At 40.5% G+C, this 14370-nt stretch overlaps 1 pseudogene; it reads right to left on the bottom strand.

Moving 5' to 3' along the window:
• Window positions 1-2641: 2641 nt before the first annotated feature.
• Window positions 2642-14021, bottom strand: LOC118668579 (annotated as a pseudogene).
• Between the last annotated feature and the right edge of the window lie 349 nt (window positions 14022-14370).

The following is a 14370-nucleotide window of genomic DNA, read 5'->3' as shown; positions in this document are numbered from 1 at the left end:
CTGGATATTACTAATTACTAATATTCAATGTTATAATATTTTTTAGTTGTTTAATGGGTGCTAACCATTGCTATGTGCTGAAGATGTAACCCTGAAGCAAGTGGACATGGTTACCTCCTTTGACTTTATGGTTCAATGGGGAATATATCTAAAACTAGAGTCAATAGTTGTGCTCGCTTCGGCAGCACATATACTAGAGTCAATAGTGATGGCTAAATGGAGACCTACAGGTTAAGTGAAGAGTCAGCTCTAGGAGAGGGATAGAGGGGCATACATTTGGTAAATCCTACCTATCTCAGGAAAATTAACACGGTGAGAAAAAGAGGATATACATATGTGTGTGTATATATGTATGCATATAGATATCCAGTATGTATGGGGGAAGGGGAGGTGTGCAAGGGGAAGAGCTACCACAGATGTAGTACATGGATCTGGGGCACCGGCTACCAAAGGTTAGAAGTATAAAACCTATGATGTCCCTTACCCTCAACAACAACACAAGGAACATTAGAGAATATGAGAGTATATCATTAAATACCCAGGGACCACAATTTCATTTTTAAAATTTTGAAACATGAAAATAATCCAATTCAACTCATTTTAAAAATAAAAAAGCATGGGGGGGGCGGCGGGGAGTGTTGAGGGAAGTGAATGGATTGAACAAAAAAGAACTCATGGACATGGACAACAGTGTGGTGATTGCGGGGGCAGGGGGAGGGGGAGAGGAGACAAATGGTGATGGAAAAAATAAAATAAATAAATAGGAAAGGGCAGTAGCCCAAGATCACACAGCAAACTAATAATTACAGTTAACATGCATCGAGTACTTTCTATAAGTCAAGCACTGTTATAAGAGTATTAAATGTATTGTCTCATTAATCCCCACACAAAGTACTAATGTTATCTCTATTTTACAGATAAGGAAACGGAGACAGAGTATTTAACTTTCTTAAGGTCATTTAGATCATAAATGGCAGAACCAAGATTCTAACCCAGGCAGTCTGCCTCCAAAGCCCATGCTCTTAATAACTGCTGTATGCTAACCTCTCTTCTTAGTGGCAAAACAAAGTCCAGAACCCAGTGCATTTTCCACTTTGCCATTTCATATCACCTCCTCAAACAGTACTTTAAAAGACAGGATATAAATGGTACAACTCAGCAATAATATCAGTATTACTGATGCATAAACCTTTGACTTCACAATTTTACTTCTAGAAATTTATAATACAGATATACATATTCATTCACATTCTTAATGTTTATTTATTCTTAATGTTTATTCAAGGATATCCACTGTTGTTTGTAATGGGACAAGTGTTTGTAATAGCAAAGGACTGGAAACAACCTAAATATCTACCATAGGGTATATCCATACAATGGAATACAGCCATATAAAGGAGTGAAATATTGATACATGCTACCATGTGGAAGAACCTTGAAAAGATTATGTTAAGAGAAAAACCAGATACAAAAAGTCACATATTGTATTATTCCATTCATATGAAAGTTTAAAATAGGCAAATTCATAGGAACAGATGATAGGTGATTACCAGGGGCTGGGAGAGGAGAGAATGAGGACAGACTGCTAATTAATTATAGGATTACCTTTGGGGTGATGAAAATATTCTGGAACTGGATATGCTGTTAGTTGCACAACTTTGTGAATATACTAAAACCCACAAATTATACAGTTTAAAAGGGTAGATTTTATAATATATGGATTATATCTTAATTTAAAAAAAAAACAAAACAGAGAACATACGCATTCCCTGAGGACAGATCCTCCAAGCAGCAGACTCTCTTTCCCATCAGCTTTGAAGAAGCAAGCTGCCATGAATTCTACAGCTGCCAACAGCTTGAGAGCACTTAGAAGAAAATTCTTTCCTGTTGAGTGTACAGGTGAGAAAGCAGCCCAGCTGACACAATGATGTCAGCATTGTGAGACCCAGGCACAGAAACCAGCTAAGCCATACCCATACTCTGACATATAGAAACTGTGAGGTTATACATGGTTATTGCTTTAAGCCACTAACTTTTTGGTAATTTGTTACACAGCAATAAAAAACTAATATAGAGCCTGGCCGGTGTGGCTCAGTGGTTGAGTGTCGACCTATGAACCAGGAGGTCACAGTTCGATTCCAGTCAGGGCACGTGCCCAGATTTCGGGCCAGATCCCCAGTATGGGTTGTGCAGGGGACAGCCAATCAATGATTCTCTCTCATCATTGATGTTTCTATCTCTCTCTCCTTCTCCCTTCCTCTCTGAAATGAATAAAAATAAATGTTTATTTTATTTTTAAAATTCTCAAGGTACTTCGTTGTTAAAACAGGTCACAACACTAAGCCTCTGGCCTGTTCTGCCAATGCACAAGCTACAAATGCTTGCCCAGCAGCTAAGGGGCACTCTGCAGTAGCATGTTTGAAAATTGAATAAAAATCCAGATAAAACAAACATTCAAATAGTTTCCATAGGAACACAGATAAGTATGACCCCGTCACCTAGGCCTTCCACCTTCTTCCATTTGTGCCAACCACACTTACAAAGACATTTCAAAATTATCCATAATTAAGTTAAATGGTCTCCCCAAGTCCCTTAAGTCAAGCTTCACTTGCATAACAGCTACAAGAATAGCATCTACACATTAACAGGAGCTGAAATCCCGCTCTCCCAGGCACCAGACACAAGTAGAGCGCTGGTGTTTCTGCTTCTCCACCTCCGGCTGGAAGTTGTTCTGGACTTGCCACATCAGTTGCCATGCCGACCCTGACATCACATAATAGATGGTCAGCCTCTGGAATCCATTGAGAATAGAAGCAGCGGCAGTGTAAGCACCCATGTTGTCAAAGAGCATCCAGTCCCCCACATGCATCTTGGGTAAGCCGCAGCACTCTACAATGCGATCAAGGCTGTCACAGGTTGGTCCCACATGCTGGATGAAGAATACCTCTCATCTGGTTTGGGATGCTTCTGCAGAAGGTGCTTCCCGTGCACATGATCATAGAAGATGCAATTAAATGATCCATATACTCCATCACTCACATAATACATAAAGGTTTTTTCACTTAACTCATCTTCATCATCAGAACCTGTTTGTCCCTTTGATACCAGTTTTTTTGGCAATGATATTAACTGCAAGCGTGAAAGCTGATGCAGCATAGTATCTGCCTGGCTCAGCTATGAATGTCACTCCTGAGTCTGTTGGAAAATACTGGGTTGATTACACAGGCGATCTCCTCGAATTTAAGCTTTGCATACTCAGATCCAGGAAAGCCACCTCCAATATCCAGCAGATACATGTTGAAACCAACCTCAGCTCCCATGTCAAAGACACAGGGGGCATCAGAGATGGAGATCTCAGGGTCAGTACAGCCACTTCCCATGTGGAAGCTGACACCAATGACATCAATGTTTTGCTCTTTTGCCTGTTCCAAAAGAAGCTTGCTCTTTTTAAGTATGGCGCCAGATTTAACACTGAGATGATGGACTGCTTTGCAATCTTTGAGACCAACTTTGCCTTTGGATGTGCTCTAGCAACTTTCATCAACTCAACTTCACTATCAAAAGTCATCATCTGGATTCCATTAGTGGCATCATATTTAATCAGAAACACTTGTTTACGAGGATTTGCATAGATAATCCTCCCGGGAGGCACCCCAAAACTCTGCACTAATTGTATTTCAGTCTTGCTGGCATAGTCAAATCCCGTCCCGATGACAACTAGAGTCTTCCCTATGGTTCTGCTATCACTGCATTTGACTGCATAAAAGGGGTATACCAAGGAAGAGCTTTTAACCATTTCAGATGTTTCTTTAGAATGTCTCCCAGATCTGCAGCAGAGAAGGCATCCTTATCATTGGAAGAAGAGACTTCATCAATTTTTTGGTCTAGAACAGTGGTTCTCAACCTTGGCTGCACATTAGAATCACCTGGGAATCTTTTTAAAATCCTGATTTCTGGGCCTCATCCTCCAGAAATTCTGTTTGTTATGGGGTGTCTTTTTAAAATCCTGATTTCTGGGCCTCATCCTCCCGAAATTCTGTTTTTTTGTTACTAATGTTGTGGCCCCACCCCATAACAAAGAAACAGAATTTCCGGAGGATGAGGCCCAGAAATCAGGATTTTAAAAAGATTCCCAGGTGATTCTAATGTGCAGCCAAGGTTGAGAACCACTGGTCTAGAAGGTCCTTGGCAGTAAAGCCCTCATTGAGGAAATGGCAGTCAAACTCTTCATTACTAATGTTGTTCATCTTTATAGTTTTTGGATGTTCCAAAACACAACACAAAGGAAAATGAAGAGGGTAGGACTTAAGAAATTATCACTAGTTGTTCATAAATGCAGCTCTCCAGGAATTCCAAGTCCAAAGAAGATGGGTGTCCTCTTGGTGCAGCAGTAGAAATGCCCTAGGAGCACAGGGGCGCCTCACGCTGACCCCATGGGCCCCCTCCCTCTTCTACTTTCTCTAAAAGTCAATGGGGAAAAAACCCTTGGGTGAAGGTTAACAACAAAACTAACATAGAGGTTACAACATGCCTGGCATTTTTCTAAGTGCTTTACATAGGTTAACTTTATTTAATTTTCACATAAACTCTATGAAGTAGTTACTCATGTTTTTTCTGATAAAGAAGCTCATTATGTGCCAAAAATAATTTCCATTTTTTTTCTGAAGTTCATTATATGCTAAAAAAAGAAGAAAAAGTTAGCATCTGTACCCCCAGAAAAGGAAATGCAGTTAAGTATATACACTTATTTGTATAAAACTTTTGTGGAAGGCTACCTAAGTAACTAGCAAATTGGTTGCATGAGGAAAGGGAATGGGCTGGAAGAAACTTTTCACTTTATATCCTTTCATACTTTAAAGCAAAAGAAGATTTTTAAAAACCCTCTTCATACAAGAATGAAATAGTAATATTTACAATAATTTTAGCCAATACAATAATTTTATGTTTTTTTAAAAAATATATATTTTTATTGATTTCAAAGAGGAAGGGCGAGGGAGAGGTAGAAACAGCAATGAGAGAGAATCACAGATCAGCTGCCTCCTGCACACCCCATAGTGGGGATCGTGCCCGCAACCCGGGCATGTTCCCTTGGCTGGAATCAAACCCAGGACCCTTCAGTCCGCAGGCCAATGCTCCATCCACTAAGCCAAACCAGCTAGGGCTATGTTTCTTTTTAAAAATAATTTAAAATTTTTTTCAATTACAGTTGACATACATTATTATTATATTAGTTTCAGGTGTACAATGCAGTGATTAGGCATTACTTACTAAGTGATCATCCTGATAATTTCACACCCATCTGACACCATACATAGTTATTAGAATATTATTGACTATACTAGAGGTCTGATGCACGAAATTCGTGCAAGGGGCTTGGCCCTCACAGCTGTGGCAGCTTGCCTCAGCCCTTGCAGCCCTGGCTTCGTCTGGAAGGTCATCTGGAAGGACGTCTGGAAGGTCGTTCGGCTGTCTGGTCTAATTAGCATATTACACTTTTATTATTATAGATTCCCTATGCTGTACTTTCCATCCCCATGACTATTCTGTAACAACGAATTTGTACTTCTTAATCCCTTCACCTTTTTTACCCACCCTGCCAACTGCCTTCCCATTTGACGACTGTCAAAATGTTCTCTGAATCTGTAAGTCTATTTTTGTTGTTCTTGTTCATTTTGTTTTCTAGATTCAATTGTTGATAGATAGGTATTTATTGCCATTTTGGTGTTCATATTTTTTATCTTTTTTTCTTCTTCTTCTTAAAGAAGACCCTTTAACATTTCATAAAATATGTAGGTGTGACCAGCCCAGTCTGTGTCTCTGCCCCTCCTACCAGTCTCAATGTGGCCTCTTCTTTAATTCTGTAGTTGTAGCACTTCCATTCAGCCAGATTTCAGGTGATTCTGAATGATGGTTGTTCTGTAGTTTAGTTATAATTTTGATGTCTTGACAGGAAGCTCCCATATGTTTCAATATAGAGGAATTATACTAGTAGACTTCCACATGCTAATCATAGCAATTAAGTAAATATATAATCAAAGTTAAAGGATTCACATATAGTAAAACAAAAGCATTAACAATGTACCTTTGAAGTGAATAAAGTCACTAATAAGAATTGATAGTAACAATAATCATTAACATTTGCAAAGCAATTTCATGTTTCTTTTGTTTGTTTGTTTGTTTTTTAAGTAAAAGATGTTATCTGATGCTTACATATACCTGAATCTTCAAACCTTCAAAGGCCACACAGCTAAAAAGTTTTTCTTTCTTTCTTTCTTTTTTCTTCCTTTCTTTCTTTTTTTCCTCTCGACATTTCCATTGAAATGCAGCTCTAGGGAAAGATAATAGAGGCCAGTCAACAAAACCACCACTAATTGATCCAATTCATATAACTTTAAGGATCTTAGAGATTAATTAGTCTGGTCATTGTATGAATAAAGACAATATTACAAGCCTACAATCTCATTGCCTGTTCAGATGCATTTAAAAATATGAAATTGCCATTCCTTTCATTAAGCTAAAACAATAATCTCATTGAGCAGATATTTCTTGCATTTATCCCAAGAAAGTATAAGAAAGACCCTTTTATTTTGGCAACAAACTGGGATGAAATTCACTAATGGTTGATGTTCGAGAGTCTTTCCATGCAATGAAGAGAAGGCAGAAAAAGAATCCTAAGTTGAGAAATAAGAATATAACCCTAACCGGTTTGGCTCAATGGATAGATTGTCGGCCTGTGGACTCAAGGGTCCCAGGTTTCTATTCCGGTCAAGGGCATGTACCTTGGTTGCGGGCACATCCCCAGTAGGGAGTGTGCAGGAGGCAGCTGATCGATGTTTCTCTCTCATTGATGTTTCTAACTCTCTATCCCTCTCCCTTCCTCTCTGTAAAAAAACCAATAAAATATATATTTTTAAAAAAGAATATAGTTGGAGAAGAGCAAGTATGCAAGTATCCCTTAAACTACCATGTCACCTAATTCTGATAACTACAAATCTCCCCTAAATCCAGTAGTTAAGAGCTGCGACTAAGGTTTACATTTTTGTTTCCTTTTTGAGTCAAACCCTTCTAAATCTTCTGTTACATGTAATGCCATGGATGAATCTTAAAGGCATAATGTTAAATGAAATAAGCCAGACACAATGGTATATAGACTGTATGATTCCATTCCTATGAGTTCTAGGCCAGAAAGAAATAATCTAAGGTAATAAAAGAATAGTGGCTCCCTTGTTGCGGGGAGGGAGTTTATATTGACTCAAAGGGGACATTAAATAACTTTCTGAAATTATGGAAATGTTTTATATCTTGATCTAGGTGATGTAACAACAACATAAGCAAAATGAAACAAAACTCCTCTACAGGTTCTCATTATTCAAAAGATACTAAAGATAAGAATTTTTCATATGACTTTTAGAGCCCTGCTGACTCTGACCTTTGTTGACCTTTCTATGTCCACTCCTCTTTCCTAAACTCCTTGGTGCTTCCTCAGTCTGGCACACTTGCCCAGCTCCCCTGGCCACATGGTCAACCTTAGCACATGCTATTTCCCCAGCATACTATGCTCTCCTCACTATTTTCCTCCCCCATTAGCTCCTGCATTTCCTTTGGTTTAAGTTTCACTTCCTTGTGTAAGCTTCTTTGATCAACCCACTTCTGTTCTAGCTTGGGTTCCCCTCTTGGGTGTTCTCATAGAACCTTGTTCCTTTCACCCAGACCAGTGGTTGGCAAACTCATTAGTCAACAGAGCCAAATATCAACAGTACAACAACTGAAATTTCTTTTGAGAGCCAAATTTTTTAGACTTAAACTATATAGGTAGGTACAGTGTCATTAACTTAATTAGGGTACTCCTAAGGCTTAGGAAGAGCCACACTCAAGGGGCCAAAGAACTGCATGTGGCTCGCAAGCCGCAGTTTGCCGACCATGGACCCAGGCTATTTACATCCCACTCAATCTGTGACTACTCCCTCATTTGTGGGATTATTTAATTTAAATCTCTCTCTCTCCCACTAGACCCTATGCTCCACTTCATGGGCTGAGGGGAGATGTCTTGGTTTACTTACCATAGTATTCCCAAAGCCTGGCACAATGCCTGGAACACAGTAGATATTTACTAAATATGTTTGCTTGTTTTTTAAAATATTTTTTTAAATATATTTTATTGATTTTTTACAGAGAGGAAGGGAGAGAGATAGAGAGTTAGAAACATCGATGAGAGAGAAACATCGATCAGCTGCCTCCTGCACATCTCCCACTGGGGATGTGCCCGCAACCCAGGTACATGCCCTTGACCGGAATCGAACCTGGGACCTTTCAGTCCGCAGGCCGACGCTCTATCCACTGAGCCAAACCGGTTTCGGCCTAAATATGTTTTGACTGCTGAGGACAACACAGTGGCTCTCTGGTATTTTCTGGTAAGAAAATCGCCTATCTCATACTAGAGGCCCAGCACATGAAATCTTATGCGGGTAGGGTCCCTAGGTCTAGCCTGCAATCAGGGCCATCTTCTGCCTGCTCGCCAGTCCCCAGTCCTGCCCAGCCACTGCCCACCCCAGTTCCCCGTGGTTCCACGTTTGCCATCCAGCAATCTGAGCCTGTGGGCTGGGGGGAGGGACCAAGAGGTCTGCCTTCTGCCTGCTTGTCAGTCCCCAGTCCCACCCCGCTGCCACCCACCTCGGTTCACCCGTGGTTCCCTGTTTGCCATCCAGTGATTGTAGCCTGCGGGCTGGGGGGAGGGACCAAGAGGTGGTCAATGCACCTCATAGCAACTGGTTGATCGGTCGTTCTGGTCATTATGTTGTTATGGTCACTGGCCTTTTATTATATAGGACTAGAGGCTCAGTGCATGAAAATCACACACTGGCGGGGGGGGGTGTCCCTCAGCCCAGCCTGCACCCTCTCCAATCTGGGACCCCTCGGGGGATGTCTGACTGCCGATCTCCTGTAGAGATCGGGCCTAAACCGGCAATTGGACATCCCTCTCACAATCCAGGACTGCTGGCCCCTAACTGCTTGCCTGCCTGCCTGCCTGATCAGCCCCTAATCGCTTCTGCCTGCCAGCCCAATCACTCCCTAACCACTCCCCTACCAGCCCGATCGTCCCCAACTGCCCTCGCCTGCTGGCCTGTTCACCCCCAACTGCCTTCCCCTGACGGCCATCTTGTGGCGGCCATCTTGTGACGACATGGAGCAGCCATCCTGTGATGACGTGGGGTGACCATCTTTGTGGTGGCCATCTTGTGATGATGTGGGGGCGCCATCTTGTGATGACGTAAGGGTGTGACGGTCACCTAGGCTTTTATTAGCATAGATCAGTGGTTCTCAACCTGTGGGTCACGGCCCCTTTGGCGGTCAAATGACCCTTTCACAGAGGTCGCCTAAGACCATCCTGCATATCAGATATTTACATTATGATTCATAACAGTAGCAACATTACAGTTATGAAGTAGCAATGAAAATAATTTTATGGTTGGGGGTCACCACAACATGAGGAACTGTATTAAAGGGTCACGGCATTAGGAAGGTTGAGAACCACTGGTATAGATAATCTGATTTGGGTTTATCCTATTAAATATTTACAGGTCTATCTTGCTTTAAACAAACCGGCTTCATTATATGGGAATCTAGACTTAACCAAAATATAAATTAGGGTGTGCCTATGAACTCCATTTAAATGATTTATACAAATTCAAAGTGCCTTATACTGAATGTGAGAAGACAGGTAAATTTCCTTTGCCAAATCCAAGACTTGTTGAAAATCAAAAAGCTTTAACTCTTGGAAGTGATCATTGTGTTATATCAGCTGGCTGACCAGTATAGGCCTAGTTACAAGATCATTTACACCACTGTCATTTTCATCTGGAGAAAGACTCAGGTTTATACTAACTTCAGATTGTGTTTGTGGAGTTTTCTAAGAAGGATGGTGCACAAAGAGAAAAAAATGCTCACGAGGAAGTGGTACACTACAAAAGTGCAAAGAGTGGTAAAATATGTGGAAAAAATCAAGTGTCTTAGGTTTTTATATTTTTACTAGAGGCCCGGTACATGAATTTGTGCACAAGTGGGGTCCCTCGGCCTGGCTGGCGATCAGGGCCAATCGGGGTTGTGGGAGGTTGGCCGGGGGGAGGGGCTGAGGGAGGTTGGCTGGCTGGCTGGCCGGGGGAAAAGCCACCCCGATCGGGGTCAATGGGGAGAAAAAAATGCTCAAGAGGAAGTGGTACACTACAAAAGTGCAAAGAGTGGTAAAATAATTTATCATATGCTTCATTTATTCTCACAACAAATATTTCTTAGGGACTCTATCTGCTACCAGACCCCAGACTGGGCTTCTGGGGAACCAACTGAAAGTAAACATCTATCCTGGTGCTCCCATCACCTGATTTAATCTTCACAGCAGTTGTCAGTGAAATATTGCCACTTTTAGCAGAGAAGGAAATGGTAGCTTAACTGTCTTGCTGAAGGAAACACCACTATAAGTGATGGACAGGACTCAAATTTACATCTCCTTACTCCAGTTTCAGGCTCTTGCAACTACATTTGCTTGTAGGTCTCTGTGATCTCTAATTTGTTAATCAAGGCTCTCAAGAGAAATAAAGATAACTTATGAAGTTACAGCACTAATACTTTTTAATCACTCCTCTATGTATCTCTTTTCCTCCTCTGTTTGTCCCTTTATTATTCTCAGTGAATAGGAAACTTCCCACCAACAACCTTACAAACACACTTCATTTTCACTTTTTCCTAATGGCACCTAGTGATTTTTATGTAATTTGTGGACAGACAGAATTAAATCAGTCTTCCAGTTTCCTTGAAGAACAACTGGACTGAGAATCTGCTTCCCTTTTATATCACACTAGAGGCCTGGTGCACGAAAATTCGTGCACTTGGCGGGAGGGTGGGGGGGAATTCCCTCAGCCTGGCCTGTACTCTCTCGTAGTCCGGGACCCCTCAGGGGATGTCCACCTGCCAGCTTAGGCCCGCTCCCTGGGATATTGGGCCTAAGCTGGCAGTCAGATATCCCTCTGGCAGCCTGGGAGCCCTCGGGGGATGTCCGACCAACGGCTTAGCACTGCCACTGCGCTGGTCAGCCATGAGCTGGCTTCTGGCTGAGCGGCGCTCCTGTGGAAGAGCAGTGACCATCAAGGGGCAGCTCCTGTGTTGAGCATCTGCCCCCTAGTGGTCAGTGTGTGTCCTAGTGACCAGTTGTTCCACCTTAGGGTCAATTTTCATATTACCCTTTTATTGCTTTATTATTTGGTGCTTCATAGTACCAGAAAGCTACTCAGACTTTAACTTTGGATATTTTCTCCCCAATGCATAAAAGCCCAGTAATAAAAGGTATAGCTGACATGATCTTTTGCTACATAGTAAATACTGGTTTTAATTAAAAGGACCTTAATTAGCCCTGGCCAGGTAGCTCAGTTGATTAGAGCGTCCTCCTGATACACCAAGGTTGTGGGTTCAATCTCTGGTCAAGGCACATAGAGGAAGCAACCAATGAATGCAAAAATAAGTAGAGCAACAAATAGATGTTTCTCTCTCTCTCTCTCCCCTCCTCCTCCTCTTTCTCTCCTCCCCCCTTTCTTTTTCTAAACTCAGTAAATAAAAAATAAAATAATAAATGGAGACACTAATTAATAAATGTCCCATCAAATGAATGTGCAAAATATGTAAATAATGCCACATGTAATGCCAATAATATTTGGCCACACAAAAAAATAAAATACTGACACATGATAAAAAATGGATGAACCTCAAAAACTATGCTAAGTGAAAGAAGCCAGTACAAATAGCCAAATACACAATTTGACTTATATGAAATGTCTGGAGTAGGGAAATCTATAGAGACAGAAAGTAGTGGCTGTATAGTACTGGAGGAATGGGTGGATTTAGGGTAGAAGCTAAAAGATCCAGGTTTCATTCCAACTTCTTTTTTTTAAATATTGCATTTTAATGATTTAAAATAAAAGTTAGATTATTGTTTGGCTTTAAATAGCTATTTCAAATGTCCTTTACCATAATATTCACAAATACACACAAAAACATGTTTTTCCTAATTATCTTCCCACTTAATGTAAAAATATTCCTGTCTAGGAGAAATATGCAAAACTAGATACTTACAAAAATTACAACCTAGAGTACCGCACTCCCAGTGGCTCTGAAAAGATAGGCATTAATTATTATTCTAAGTTTTCTTCTAAGAAGTCTTTGGGGAACCAGCCAAGTTTAAATAGGGTAATTATAGGTCTATGGTTGCAATTTACATAAATTATAGAAACATAACACCAGACATTTATCTAATTGAAGAAAATACGGTGTTTGGTTACATATTTAGAGGAATTCTATATGTGGTTTGTGCCATTCTCTTGAGAATCATATTCTCTTGGGACAGAATATGCTAATAGTGTTTAAAAATTCAGTCTTGCTTTACTTCTTGAAAACTCAAAACATATATTAAATATAAAATACTATTTGTATTTTTTAATAAAATAGTATTAAAATAATATAACTCCATAATTCCTTTAGAAGATATTTATCCACATCCCTAACAGAGATGTCAATCAGTTACACTCACCGTTATGTGCTGCTGCTTTCTTTAAATGTGAATGAACTCTTCACTCTCCTAATCAGTCTGCAATCATAGGTACTATGACCTTAGTTGAGTTTATGTTTCCTGCAAATATAATGACAATGTAAGATATTTAATACTGTCAATTTTTACAAGTATTTTATACTCTACATAAGTGTGAAGATGCTATTTCTATAGAAAAAGCATATTAGAATTTAGATTCTTGTAGAATTGCACATATGTTGTCCCAAATATTTAAGCTACAGAAATTATTCAAGCAAGATTCCACATCCCTATTTCCTACATAAAGAGGTCTGAAATAGAGTCAGATTACAAGTTTTATGTGTGTGTTGTTGTTGTTTTTTTAAATAATAACATAAAAGTCGGTCTCAATGCCTCAAACAACCTCCAACCACCGCCTATCTGCAGTAACCTAGGACACTTACAAGACAGGAAAATGCCTCATGCCCTCACACCGGGACACTGCAACTTGGAGATTACCACACCGATGTCACTGGTACTCATTTGTTAAACTTGCTTAGTTAGCAATTACTTATTGATCAACTTGTGCTTGCCAGAACTGTAACTGATGCAGGGATTAAAGATAGGCATATATCCTGCTTGAAAAGACAATCAGGCAAAGGAGGCCATCTAGTAGAGATTCTGAGTTAGCAAAGGCCAGAGAGGAAGTTCAAGTGGAAGGGAGCGTGATAGGAATCTAGGTAGAGAGGACAATAAAGGAATAAAGATACCACTGTGAGAAGCAAAAAGATTTATGCTGCAGGGAAGCACAGTTGGTCCTGTGCTGTACAGGGTAAGGCAAGAAGTTGAGAGGCAGACTGAGCTGAACCACAGACCTGACATATCTCCTGCTTGAAAAGATGAGAGATGAGAATTTAAAGACTTTAGGTAGAGTTTGTGTGTGTGTGTTTTTAAACAAAAACATTGTGTTTTTTTCTTTTGCCTTACAATCTGCCTTTAATTTTCAAATGGAGACCTATACAGCAGAAATAAAGGCACAAAGGAAAGATGGATTTAGAGGATGGGAGGAAGCTTGTTCAAATACGTGTAAGTTGACATTTTCATTCAAGTATAGTATTAATGTAGAGATTTCTAAATGGGCCACCAGCTTAAAACATCACCTTTAAAACAGTGAGAAATAAACAGCTATTATCTTGTGCTTTTCTTCTCCAATAACTTTGTTTAAATGGTCATGGCTGCCCCTCCATGGAAGGCAGCTAACTGCTGCCACCATATCAAGTTATAACCAGACATGCTTTTGCAGCCATCCACCCACTCAGTCCATCTCATTTCCAAGTTTCTCACATAGGCGAGTAGGTTCTGGTTAATAAAACTTACTGTTGTGTGAAAGACATCAGGGACCGAGGATGGTGTCATCAGCCACCTTCTTGGCCAACAGCATGGTCAGCATCAGCACGGCCCTCTCCGCCTCCATGTCTGTAGGATACTCTGCTCCGGCGCAGCAGCACTCCCTTCAGGCTGCTGATTAAATTGCAACCTGGGGGCACAGTCTTACCGCAGCATCTTGTGTGCAGAGAGAAGGATCAGAGAGGGAATGCACATACCCCTTACAAATAAAAATTCCTCACAGAGCAGGGAACGTCTTAACACTAAGGAAGCAACAGTCCTCCTGTTTAAAAAAACCAGACAACTCAGGAGGGTCTGGACTAAAGCTCCATACTCAGACAGAGGGAAAATCAGGCCTCAGAACGTCTGGCTTTTTAAAAAAATTTTTTAATTTTTTATTTTTTAAACCTTCATTTCCTTTTACAAGAGTCCAGGAA

Source organism: Myotis myotis, unplaced genomic scaffold, assembly GCF_014108235.1.
Source record: "Myotis myotis isolate mMyoMyo1 unplaced genomic scaffold, mMyoMyo1.p scaffold_m19_p_13, whole genome shotgun sequence".
NCBI lineage: Eukaryota > Metazoa > Chordata > Mammalia > Chiroptera > Vespertilionidae > Myotis > Myotis myotis.
This window is presented reverse-complemented; position numbering and strand designations above follow the sequence as displayed.